This window comes from Leopardus geoffroyi, chromosome A1, assembly GCF_018350155.1.
Source record: "Leopardus geoffroyi isolate Oge1 chromosome A1, O.geoffroyi_Oge1_pat1.0, whole genome shotgun sequence".
In the NCBI taxonomy this organism is placed as follows: Eukaryota; Metazoa; Chordata; class Mammalia; order Carnivora; family Felidae; genus Leopardus; species Leopardus geoffroyi.
This window is the reverse complement of record NC_059326.1, coordinates 6,338,386-6,352,154: the sequence shown is the minus strand read 5'-3', so window position 1 is coordinate 6,352,154 and position 13,769 is coordinate 6,338,386. Positions and strand designations below refer to the sequence as shown.

At 40.2% G+C, this 13,769-nt stretch overlaps 1 protein-coding gene across 10 annotated transcripts in view; it reads right to left on the bottom strand.

Annotated features, from left to right (window-relative positions):
* The window catches only part of WASF3 (WASP family member 3), a 135,805-nt gene that overhangs the window by 61,647 nt on the left and 60,389 nt on the right, over positions 1-13,769 (bottom strand). For 6 of the 10 annotated variants that reach the window (XM_045461601.1, XM_045462362.1, XM_045461940.1 and 3 more), the window contains one exon: positions 12,738-12,834. The gene's annotated coding sequence lies outside the window, so the exon portion shown is untranslated. The remainder of the gene's footprint in view (positions 1-12,737; positions 12,835-13,769) is intronic. The other 4 variants (XM_045462032.1, XM_045462284.1, XM_045462105.1 and 1 more) reach the window with 1 other exon arrangement.

Sequence of the window (13,769 nt, the reverse complement as noted above, 5' to 3'; positions counted from 1 at the left end):
TAAGGACAAGCAGGGAAATGCTGTTGTGTGGTTGTATGTGGGTACGGTAAGGAAAACTTCCCAGTTTAACAGGACCTTTGGGACAAGAGAAAGCGACCATCTCCTATTCCTTGATTTGGGATTACAGGTAACTTACTGTTGTTTCTTAGGCCCTAGCAATACTAAGTAAATCTCTAAATCAAAATGAGAAACTTGTAAGAACTAGGGTGTGTGTGTGTGTGTGTGTGTGGTGTTATTAGCTCTTTAAAGGAAATCATTTCAAAAGCTATTATAATTTGAATGGGACGACTGAAGAAAGAAAAACAAATCTACGTGAGAACTTCTCCTTAAGCTAGTCTAGGCTTCTCCTTAGGCTTCAAATCCCCAGAAATGACAAAAAAAAAAAAAAGATCTAGATTGAAAATATATGCAATAAGGGGCCCTTGGGTGGTTCAGTCAATTAAGAATCCTACTCTTGGTCATGGTCTCACGGCTCGTAAGATGGAGGTCAACTTGGGGCTCATGCACTGGCAGGGCAGAGCCTGCTTGGGATTCTCTCTCTCCCTCTGTCTCTCCCCCACTCATTGCTCGTGCCCGTTCACATGCTCTCAAAATAAATAAATAAACTTAAAAAAAAAAAAAAAGACCAACCACACCAAGTGTTGGTAGGAATACAGAGCAATTGGAACACTCAAGCCCTGAAGAAAACGTAAAATAACACCATCACTGTTGAAAACAGTTTGCCACGTTCTTAGAAAGTTAAACACACACTCCTAGGTATTTATGCAAAAGAAATAAAAGCATAACGCCCACATGCAGATTTGTACACGAATGTTCATACAGCTTTATTTGTAGGAGCCAAAATGATCCAAAAATAGAAACCACCCTAAATCCACCAACAAGCGAATAGATAAATAAATTCTACTAATCAGCAGTAACACGGGATGAGGTACTGATTCATGTAACAACATGGATGAATCTCAAGATAATTGTGCTGAATAAAAACCAGACCAGGGGCACCCCGGGGGCTCAGTCGGGTAAGTGTCCGACTTGATTTCGGCGCTGGTCATGATCTCACGGTTCATGAGTTTGAGCCCCACGTCGGGCTCTGTGCTGACGGCTCAGAGCCTGGAGCCTGCTTTGGATTCCGTGTCTCCCTCTCCTTCTACCCCTCCCCCACCCACACCCTACTTCTCTCTCTCAAAAACGAATCAACTTTAAAAAATTTTTTTAATAAATAAAATAAAAAATATTTTTTTTAAGTTTATTTATTTTGAGGTGGGGAGGGGCAGAGAGAGAGAGAGAGAGAGAGAGAGAGAGAGAGAGAGAGAAAACTCCCAAGCAGGCTCCATGCTGTCAGCACAGAGCCCCACATGGGGCTCGATCCCATGACCCTGGGATCATAACCCGAGCCAAAAAGAAGAGTTGGATGTTTAAATGACTGAGCCACCCAGGGGCCTATGATACTGTGATTTATAGTAAGAGATCTATATTTGGTTTTCATCCTCATTTCTGGTACAGAGCTCCCAAAATCCTTGGAATTTCCTAAGTGAGAAGAGCTATAATTTTGATAGTCATAACAAATCCCTCTCAACCTCGCCAGGTGACTTTGGGAAAGACACTCCTACTGTCAGAAGGGTGGGAACCAGTTGCCAGGGAAACCAACCATGTGATTAGAGGGTTAGAACTTTCAGTCCCAGCCACCCTAGCTTTGGGGAAAAAGGAGAGGCTTGAGTTCAGTCACCAGGAGCCAGTGATTTAACCAACTGTCCCTAGGTAATCAACCTCCATAAAGACCCAAAAGGACACGATCCAGCGACCTTCCAGGTCGGTGAGCCAGGATGCATTCATATACTGGTGAGTGGCACAGCCCAAACTCCATGAGGACAGAAGCTCCTGTGTTCTGCCAGGCCTGTGGCTGCTCAACCACATCCTTTAATATCTCTCATAATAAACTAGTCATCTACTAAGTGAACTGGTGTCCTGAGTTCTATAAGCCACTCAAGCTAATTAATAAAACCCAAGGAGTGGGGGCATGGGAACCCCCAATTTACAGCCAGTCGGTTGGAAGCACAGGGAACATTCTGGGCTTGAGACTGAAATTGGGCAGATGGGGGGAGCGGGGGGGGGGGGGGGGGGAGTCTTGTGGGACAGAACCTTTAATCTTCGGGATCTGATGCGGTCTCCAGGGAAATAAAGGAGTTAAACTGCAGGACACCCAGCTGCTGTGGTCAAATTGCCTGATGTGTAGAAAACCCACATGTCTATCGTCAGAAGTCAGGTGGTGCTGTGGTGAGGAATTTATAATACAGGAGACACACGGAGGAGTGTTCTTCCTTCACAATAACGTTCTAGGAAACGCAAGCTAACCTACAGTGACAGAAAGCAGATCAGTGGTGGCCTGGAGGCTGGGGACGGACAGGAGGGAGGGACGACCAGGGGCACGAGGAGAGTTGTGTGGGTAATGGCAGATTCACTTTCTTGCTGGGGGTGGTGGTTTCATGGGTGTGTGCACATGTCAGAACTTATCAGACTGTACATTTTAAATGTGCATAGTTTACCGTATGTCAATTACGCCTCGATACAACCGTTTACAAAATGAATCGGTGGAGACGAACAAGAGATAAGGGCGGAAAACTAATTGGGAGATGACTGAATATTTCTTCACCGCTTAGGTTCTAACACGACGGCCTTGTAGAGACAACTCTATTGTTGGCCACAGACACAGGACTAAACATCACGGCAGAAGAAACTGACATAAACGATAAATTTAGCAGGTAGGCCACCGCTCCAAGAGTATTTACAAAGGGCCGGTTAATGGCATAATAAACAGAAATGAGCTCAGTTCCCTAAGGAAAGTTCTCCTCCTACAGAATTCCTTCACCTGAAGGGAATCTGCCTCACCAACCTCATCAGGGAGTGTGCCACAGTCTGAGCGCGGCTGGCTCTCCTCCAGGGGCCTCTCTCTCCAGCATGGCCAAACAAGCCACACGAGCAGAAGCCCCAGTTCCTCAGGAGCGGACAGGCCTGTGGGAGTCACTGAAACCCCACTACACCCAAGTCCTTAGTTAACACACAGCAGCCAGAACATCTGCCCGGTGGCCTGAAAGGGCTGCGATGAGAAGGCCCAGCTGAAGACGCACTGAAAACCATAAAGCGGAATGCAAACACTGGATACCATGCCTATTTTTTTTTTAAGTTTATTAATTTATTTTCCGAGGGGGTGAGGGGGCAGACAAAGAAGGAGACAGAGAATCCCAGGCAGGCTCCGCGCTCAGCACAGAGCCCGAGGTGAGGCGACCTCACAAACCATGAGATCATTCCCTGAGCCCTGAGATCAAGTGTTGGACGCTTAACCAGCTGAGCCACCCAGGCGCCCCTAGATATTGCTCCTCTTTAGCAAATAAATGCTCACTTGACCAACTAACTACCTTTAACCACCTCCTTTTTACTTTAATTGGACAGCAAGAGGAAGAAGCCATTTATCAGTACCACACTGTGGTGAACATGACGTGCTCCTACGCTATTTAGCATGATACTATAACCTATAACCCACATGAAGTATCTGTTACATTAATACTTTTATTTTTTTTTATTTTTATTTTTATTTTTATTTTAATATATGAAGTTTAATGTCAAATTGGTTTCCATGCAACACCCAGTGCTCATCCCCAAAGGTGCCCTCCTCAATACCCATCACCCACCCTCCCCTCCCTCCCACCCCCCATCAACCCTCAGTTTGTTCTCAGTTTTTAAGAGTCTCTTATGCTTTGGCTTTTTTAAACAAACCAAAATCGCCAGCTCCTTATTCAAGGTATAATCAACAGGCGACCTACACACATATTATAAACACAATGTTAAAAAAGTTAAGCAAAACTAGCCTTGTTTTAATAACAAAAAATACATCAATAAACGCTCAGAAGCTAAAACCATCAACAGCATTTTATCACTTGCCAAAGACAGGACTTTCTGAACGGTGCTGATGTCAAAGAATTTTTTAAAACTCAAGAAGGGGGCGCCTGGGTGGCTCAGGTCATGATCTCACGGTTAGTTGAGTTCGAGCCCCACATCTGGCTCGCTCCCGTCAAGCCTGTCGGCACAGAGCCCGCTTCCGATCCTCTTCCCCCCTCCCTGCCCCTCCTCCACTTGCGCTCTCCTCAAAATAAAGAAGTCTTTTTTAAAAAAAATTCAAGAAAAATTTTGAGGTACTCAGAATTTACCTGGTATCACCTGTGACCTCAAGGTTTAGATTTTTTTTTTTTTTTTTTGAGAGAGAGAGCACATGTGTGCGTGCATGCTAGTTGGGGAGGGGCAGAGAGAGAGGGAGAGAGAAGCAAGAGCCTTGCCCATACAGCACAACGCCCAACTCGGGGTTCGATCTCATGACCCTGAGATCATGACCTGAGCCAAAATCAAGAGTCGGATGCTTAACTGACTGAACCACCCAGGCACCCCTAGTTTTCGCTTCTAATGATCCAGTTAACCATAAATTTAAAGTCTCCTCAAAAATTAGCATCTCCTTTTTTGTTGTTGTTAAGAAACGAGTTATCACTTTTCTCTACCTTCCTCTTCTGCATGTGAGAATGACCTTCACCAAACAAATTTACAGAATCCAAATGAATTAAAACTTATGTTTTTAGAGGAAACAACAAATTATAAGCTACAAAATTAGGGAATTTGCCAATTGCACACATTGTCACCTTACCCCGAAACAGCAAGTTGAACCGTATGAAATTACCACTCTTGTTGGTCTAAAACAGCCAAAATGTTGGTAATTTCACATGAATGAACATAATAAAATGAGATAAAATTAAAATAGCAATAAAGCTGTAGAATCTACCAACTGTTCCTTAGCATACATGCTACTAAACATGAGTTCCTGTGTTTTTAGAAACAAAAGCATCCTGATGGCAGTATTTTTGGCAACTGGAAACTGCGCTCATGAAAGAAAATTAAGAACAATTAAATGGCTCTTTTAGTTAACTATTCCCAATTGTTTGGGCCATGAAAGCATTAAGAGAAATACGAGATAGTAGAATTTCTGAAATTTGCAACCTAGGTACCTGGTCTCCGACCATCAAATCTGGCATCCTATCAACTTCATTCTTTGGAACATATTCCAGCAAGTAAATCACAAGCGCCATCAAAAGGAGCAGGCAGGGGCGCCTGGGTGGCGCAGTCGGTTAAGCGTCCGACTTCAGCCAGGTCACGATCTCGTGGTTCCGTGAGTTCGAGCCCCGCGTCGGGCTCTGGGCTGATGGCTCAGAGCCTGGAGCCTGTTTCCGATTCTGTGTCTCCCTCTCTCTCTGCCCCTCCCCCGTTCATGCTCTGTCTCTCTCTGTCCCCAAAATAAATAAACGTTAAAAAAAAAAAAAAGGAGCAGGCAGGGTTTTGGGGTAACTTTATAAAAAACCAACCAAAGAAACCAAGTCAAAAAGCTAATGGCAGTGAACCAGTTAAAGATGACAAATGGGAACATTTGCATATATAAGCATTTGTATGCATTATGTCATTTATGTCCCACTACCACTTTACAGGCTGGTACTGCGACCAACTAAAAGAAAAAGAGATTGGGGCGCCTGGGTGGCGCAGTCAGTTAAGCGTCCGACTTCAGCCAGGTCACGATCTCGCGGTCCGTGAGTTCGAGCCCCGCGTCAGGCTCTGGGCTGATGGCTCGGAGCCTGGAGCCTGTTTCCGATTCTGTGTCTCCCTCTCTCTCTGCCCCTCCCCCGTTCATGCTCTGTCTCTCTCTGTCCCAAAAATAAATAAACGTTGAAAAAAAAAAATTTTTTTTAATAAATAAATAAATAAAAGAAAAAGAGATCAAGGCTTGAAAAGCAAGCAGAAGAACTTAAATTCAAAACCAAAAAAAAAAAAAAAGTAAAGAAAAAAAGATTCTGTCAGATGCCAGTCTTTTTTCTTTTTTTTAATTGAGCTATAACATTATATAGTTGACCCTTGGACGACACAGGTTTGAACTGCGCAGTTATACACGGTTTTGTTTGTTTATAAATATGGTATAGTGTTGTAAACGTATTTTCTCTCCTTACGATTTTCCCAGTAACACTGACTTTTCTCTTGCTTACTTTACTATAAGAATACAGTTACCTAATACATACAACATACAAAGTATGTGTTAATCAACTGTTTATGTTATCAGTAAGGCTTCCAATCAACAACAGGCTATTAGTAAAGTTTCTGGACAGTCCAAAGTTACATATGCAGATTTATTTACTGTGTTGGGGGGTCGGCACCCCTAACCTTGAACACCTGTGTTCAAGGGTCAACTGTATTAGTTTCAGGTGTACAACACAGTGGTTTGAAATTTATATATACTGTAAAATAATCATCACAATAAGGTAACATCCATCGCCATATGTAATTACAACATTTTTTTTCTTGTAATGGGGACTTTTAAGATCTACTCTGTTTTGACCACTTTCAAATATGCCATACAATATTCTAACTATAGTCACCATGCTGTACATTACATTCCCAGGACTTATTTATTTTATATTTGGAAGTCTGCACCTTGTGAACCCTTTACCCATTTTTCCCCACCCTTGACCTTTCACCTCTGCCAACTACCAATCTGCTCTCTGCATCTATAACCCTGGTTGGTTTTTTTTTTTTAATTTTTTAATATTTATTTATTTTTGAGAGAGACAGAAAGAGAAGGATAGAGCAGCATGAACAGGGGAGAGAGAGGGAGACACAGAATCTGAATGAAGCAGGCTCCAGGCCCTGAGCTGTCGGCACAGAGCCCAACACGGGGCTCGAACTCGTGAACTGGGAGATCATGACCTGAGCCAAAGTCGATGCTCAACCAACATGCCACCCAGGCGCCCCTGATTTTGTTTTTTAATTCCACATATAAATGAAATCATACAGTATCTGTCTTTCTCTGATTTATCTCACTTAGCATAATGTCCTCAAGGTCCATTCACGTACTTAGAAATGGTAATGTTTTATTATTGTTTATGGCTGAATATTCCATTCCGGTTTCCATATACCACATCTTCTTTATCCATTCATCCACTGATGGTCACATAAGCTGTCTGCATATCTTGAACTATTGAAAATGCAATGACATGGGGGTACAGATATCTTTTCAAATTAGTGTTTTCGTTTTCGTCAGATAAATATTCAGAAGTGGAACTGCTGAACCATATGGGAGTTCTACTGGCAACTTTTTGAGGAACCTCCATACTGCTTTTCATAGTGGTTGCCCCAATTTACATCCCCACTAGCAGTGCACAAGAGTTCCTTCTTTTCTGTATCCTCACCTCATCCTGTCTTTCTGATAACAGCCATTGTCATAGGTGTGAGGGGCCAGCTCATTACGGTTTTGATACGCGTTCCCCTGACGATCAGTGATATTGCGCATCTTTTCACGTACCTGCTTGCCCATCCAGATGTCTTCTTTGAAAAACTATCTGTTCAGATCTTCTGTCCTTTTTGCCAGATTTTTCTTACTATTGAGTTGTATGACTTTTTTAGACATATCCTGAATATGAACCCCTTATCAGAGACAGGAGTCGCAAATATTTTCTCCCATTCAGTGATGTGCCTTTTCGTTTTCTTGATGATCTCCTTTGCTGTGCAGAAGCTTTTTAGTGTGATGTAGTCCCACTTGTTTATTTTTGCTTTTGTTGCCCTTGCTTTTGAAGTTCAGATCCAAAAACTCATCGCCGAGACCACCTATACTTCCTTGTTAGAACTTCTATGGATTTGGGTCTTACATTTAAGTCTTTAATCCACTTTGAGTTAAGTTTGGTGTATGCTGTAGACGCAGCGGTCCAGTTTCATTGTTTTGCATGTAGCTGTTCGGTTTTTCCAGCACCATTAATTGAAGAGACTGTCCCATTGAATATTCTTGGCTCCTCTGTCATAAATTGACCACATATGTCTGGATTTATTTTCAGGCTCTCTCTTCTTTTCCATTGATCTGTGTGTCTGCCTTTATACCAGTGCCATCATGTTTCGAATACTATCACTTTACAATACAGTTTGAAATCAGGGAGCGTGATGCCTCCAGCTTTGCTCCTCTTTCTCAAGATTGCTTTCGCTTATCCAGGATCTTTCACGGTTCCATGAAAATTTTAAAATTAGGTTCTATTTCTGTGAAAAATACCATTGGAATTTTGATAGGGATTGCACTGCATCTGTGCAATGCTTTGTGTAGTATAGGCATTTTTTAAATATTAATTCTTCCAATCCAATTCAAAACCAGCTCTGTCTGATACCAAAGTCTTATAACATTTCTGCAAGTAAGATCCTCTATGAGCATCACCGTTTGAGCACCCACTGTCTGCTAGAAGCTCTGGGTATTATTTTTAATATTTTCAAGCAGCTCGTCAAGATTATCCTCCTTCTACAGAGGAGGGAAATGGGGATCAAGGACTGAACTGGATTTTGCTCAAAAGCTTAGAGCCTGTAGGTTTTTAGCATCTGAACCCCAAATTTTTCTGTTAACTCCTAAACTTACACTCCCTCTACTATGCCACTCTGCCATGCCAACTGATATGGCCGATAACATGTACAGCTGACCCTTGGACAGCATGGGTTTGAACCGCATAGTCCACCTATAAGTGGATTTTTTTCAATTAATATAGTGCACTACTGTAAATGTATTTTCTCTTCCTTATGATTTTCTTAACATTTTTTCTCTAACTTACTTTATTGTAAGAATACGGTATATAATACATATAATACACAAAATATAGGTTAATCACCTATTTATATCATTGGGAAGGCTTCCAGTCAAGACTACCAGTAGTTAAATTTTTTGGGGGGGGGAGGGGGAGATCAAAAGTTGTGTGTGAATTTGTGCAGAAGTCGGCGCCCCTGACTATTGCACCGTTCAAGGGTCAACTGTAATTAAAATGGAACTGCACACAGTTATTAAATATTTGTTTACATTTATAAGCATTCCACTAAGGCTGAGAAACTATTTGATTGCAAGAGACTTAGAAATGATTCCAGTAACACCATCCACAGACACAATGTCTTGCCATACAACGGTCCCAGGCAAATGGGACAAGGACTCAGGGTTCCCTCAATTCTTAACTGCCACCCATCATAAAAGTATGTGTAGGGAAATTACTTAACAGAAATCAACAGGCGTAATATGTGGCTTACGTTATTATGCAAAACATGTCAACAAATTCTAAGATATATACAATAAGCATACAAAATAATTTTCACTCATCCAAAGATATATGATAGTTGTAACAGATTCAACAAGCAATTCTATAGGCCCTCTTAGAATTTAAGAGAACATCTTAGCACTGTTTCAGTCTTTTTCTTTAAACCAAAGAGTAAGTTATGTAATGAAGGTGAAACCAAGGCATAACTTTCAAGTACTACACAAAGCTTTCTGGCTAGATTAACAGAAAGAAGAAAATGCTGAACCACAGCTCTCTCAACAGATTATGCTGACTTTTAACTCTAGAGAAAACAGTAACTTAAAACCACAAGTCATATAAATGTGGCCTTGTTCTTATGATTTTTACATCACGATCACAGAAACCAAAATGTAATAAATACGGTCTACTGGTATTAACATTTATTCCCACCTCTTCTGTACCCTTCCCTGTATCAGAGGCTAGAAGGCCAGAAGCTCATTTCTCAGGTCCCTTGCCATAGGACCTTAATTTTTCACATATATATATTTTTTTCATATATATATTTATAAATATATATTTTATATATTTTTCATATATATTATATATACGTATTACATATGCTATATGTAACATAATATATTATGTATCCACATATGTGTGTGTGTGTGTATATATATGTGTATATGGATATGGATATATATATGTGTGTTTTTGTTTTTGATTTTGCTTTACTGCACTCACTAGGACAATTCTAAGAACGGTGAGTGAGCTAAAATCAGGCAAAAACATGAAGTCTTTCATCAATAATTATAATTCTTAGCTGTAGGTCTTTCACAGACACCTTTATCAACTTGAAAAAGCTCCCTTCTATTCCTACTGTTCTGAGTTGTTATCGTGAATAAATGATAAATAATATCAAATGCTCTTTCTGTATCTATTAAGATGGTTATACAGGTTTTAAAAATTCTGCTTAATTTCTTGATACTGTGAATTATATGACGGATTTTCAAATGAAGAACCAATCCTGCATTTCTGGAATAAATGGTACTTGGACATGATGTATCATCCTTTTTATATAAACTTTATTCAATTTGCTAATATTCTGTTGAGAAATGTCTTTGTTTTTTATATCCGAGTAATAATGGCCTCATAAAATAAATCAGTGTTCCATTCCTCCTATTTTCTAAAGATTTTGTATATAATTGGTATTATTTCTTTCTTAAAGGTTGGTAGAATTCACCAGTAGACCATTTGGGCTTACAGCTTTCTTTCTGGGGGAGGGTTTTTAACTACAAATTCCTTTTCTTGAATAAAGAGCTATGCAGATTATCTGCTGCTTCTTGAGTAAGGTTAAGGACCTTGCGTCTTTGAGGAAGTATGTCCATTTATCTAAGTAATCAAATATATTAAGTGGTTCACAATATTCTCTTTAACTTCCTTTTGTAGAATCTACATTGATGGTCTCTCTCTTCTGATATCAGAAATTTCTGCCTTCTCTCTCTTTTTTCCTGAGAGAAAAACTACAAGTTTATCAATTTTATTGACCTCATTAAAAAAAAAACAAACAGCTTTTGGTTTCACTGCTTACAGTTTTTCTGTTTTCTGTTTCAATGAATTCTGCTCTTATCTTTCGTATCTTCTCTGCTTGGTCTGCGTTTAATTTGCTCTTTGCCTTCTAATTTCTTAAGGTGAAGGCTTAGATTTTTGTTTTAAAACTTTTGTTTCCTAACAGAAGCCTTTAGCACTGTGAATTTCCCCTAGAAGTACTGTTTCAGGGGCACCTGGGTGGCGCAGTCGGTTAAGCGTCCGACTTCAGCTTAGGTCACGATCTCGCGGTCCGTGAGTTCGAGCCCCGCGTCAGGCTCTGGGCTGATGGCTCAGAGCCTGGAGCCTGTTTCCGATTCTGTGTCTCCCTCTCTCTCTGCCCCTCCCCCGTTCATGCTCTGTCTCTCTCTGTCCCAAAAATAAATAAACGTTGAAAAAAAATTAAAAAAAAAAAAAAAAAGAAGTACTGTTTCAGGTGCATCCCATAAATTTAGATGTGTTGTATTTTCATTTTCATTCAATTCAAAATATTTTCTTGAAGTTTGTTTTTATTTTGAGATACAGAGAGAGAACCAGTGAAGAAGGAGCAGAGAGTAGGGGGGACAGAAGATCCGAAGCGGGCTCTGTACTGTCAGCACAGGGCCCAAGGCAGGGCTCAGACTCACCAACCATGAGAGGAGATCGTGACCTGAGCTGAAGTCGGACGCTCAACCGACTGAGCCACCCAGGTGCTTCAGTTCAAAATATTTTCTAATTTCCTCTGCGACTTCCTCTTTGACCCGTGGGATGTTTAGAAGGTGGTATTTAATTTCAAAATACTTGGGAGATTTCACAGATAATCTGATACTGATTTCTGGCTTAGTTTCATTGTAGTCAAAAACCACAGACATACTCGTGAAAAGTCACCTGTGAGGTGACAGTATGGAAATCAAATTCAATTTTCTGATGGTAAATTCACGAAACGATATGCCCACAGTCAAACTGAGACCAAACTGGAGATCGGGTCTTCCAGTACCCTTTCCTCTAAAGGATATGAAGAGCAACATTAAAAAAAAAAAAAAAAAGCATCCTACGTTTTTTAAGCATCCTACTTTGGCTCAGGTCATGATCTTGCAGTTCATGAGTTCAAGCCCCGTGTCGGGCTCTGTGCTGACAGCTCAGAGCCTGGAGCCCGCTTCAGATTCTGTGTGTGTGTGTGTGTGTGTGTGTGTGTGTGTGTGTCTCTCCCTCTCTCTCTCTGCCCCTCCCCCACTCGCACTCTGTCTCTCTCTCTCTCAAAAATAAACATTAAAAAAACTTAGAGGATAGAAGAGCAGTGTGTTCTCTCTAAATCCCACGTCAAAATCAAGACTTTTTGTTATTCTCCCCCTACCCTTCCAAAAAAAAAAAAAGGAAGAAAAGGCCAGTTTCACATAGATCATCTCATTTGCTTTTTACAACTCTATAAAACAAATTACAGACACTCAGTACAAGGAAAATGCAGCTCAAAGGAATAACTCTCCTTCCTGGTTGGCCGTGTCTCATTCCTCTTGAATTATCCCTTGAAGATAGAGGAATACAGATCATTTAAATCCCTAAATAATTCAAAACCTCATTTTAGCCACCGTTAGAATCAACACCACTTTAGTTCAAAGTTAAGTTGTGGTGAATTCCAACTAGGTTTCGGTTTGATTATCTTGACATCTCATATCCATTCATTATTAACAAGATTCAGATAATAAAGAATCTGAATGGTTCTGAATCAGAATGGTTAAACCCTGGGAAATAAAAAGTAAACAGGCAAAACATGTAGGGAGGAAAACGAGACCCCAGTTTAGTCATAAACTATATAGCAGTGTGTTTTTCACACAAAAATTAATATGAAATTGATAGATCAAGTTATATTTTTCTCTTTCAAATCCAACTGTTGATTAGGATCTAAAGTGCCAAAATATTATCTGCTGTTAATTTTTATGTTAATATACATTAATACTTAATATGTTAAAATCTGAGACTATTTTATACTATTCTATTTTAAATTAAAATTCTAAACTATAATGTTACAGAAATTAAATGGCTTTAAGTGTAAGAGGCACACATTCTTACCGTATAAGTGTTGGCTTACGGGTTGCAGAAATGTCCCTCGGGTAGTCGCATCACCACTTTGGCTCAGATATCAATGGTACAGCAATCAGAATTAAAACTAAAAAAAAAAAAAAATTAAATAACAGTAAGTAAAATGCATTCAAGTCTTCGAGAAAGTTTTAAATTTCAATTTCACATGTCAACAATTTCATCAAGGGAGTGCTACTCCCAGAGCTAGGTTTTGTTTTTTTTGTTTTTTTTTTTTAATGAGTTTAAGCAAGGAGCTAATAAGGTATGTGAGTTCCTGAATAATTCCAACTCCCTATCCTGGAATAAACTCTGAAATTAACTTGAAGAAATCACAGTGAATAGCTACAGGGCAGAAAAACAAAAAGCCAAGTATATTACAAGTCTATTCAACCGAACTGCTCAGTTCATAGGCTCTGCACACATACATTTAAGGTTTTATTAATGCCTACAATGAACTGAACACGGATGATTCACACAAGAACTCTCTCATATAAAAGCGCTTGTATTAATTTTTCACACAAAAATATTTAAATTCAATAGAAATCCTGGTGGTCACCTATAAATACTAGAATGTATGGGAATAAAATGGTAACAACACAAATTTAATACTTGCTCAATCAAGTCTAGAAAGTGTTTCCAGGATAATAGATATTCAGAGCCGTTAAGACTACAGAACAGTCTAATATTGTTTATTATCAATGTGCTAGACCCAGGAGGTAGCAGTAAGTATGTATGGTATAGTTTCCCACCCAAACAAGAGTTATGGTTTACTTAGGAACAACACACAGAAGAAAAAGTTAGTGAATATCATTATTGATTCATTCAGCAAAACTTTACGAGGCATTTTGTATGAGTAAGTGTCCCTTTAAACACTGCAGATACAGGGGCGCCTGGGTGGCTCAGTCGGGTTGAGCGCCCGACCTCGGCTTGGGTCATGATCTCACGGTTTGTGAGTTCGAGCCCCGTGTCGGACTCTGTGCCAACAGCTTGGAGCCTGGAGCCTGCTTCGGATTCTGTGTCTCC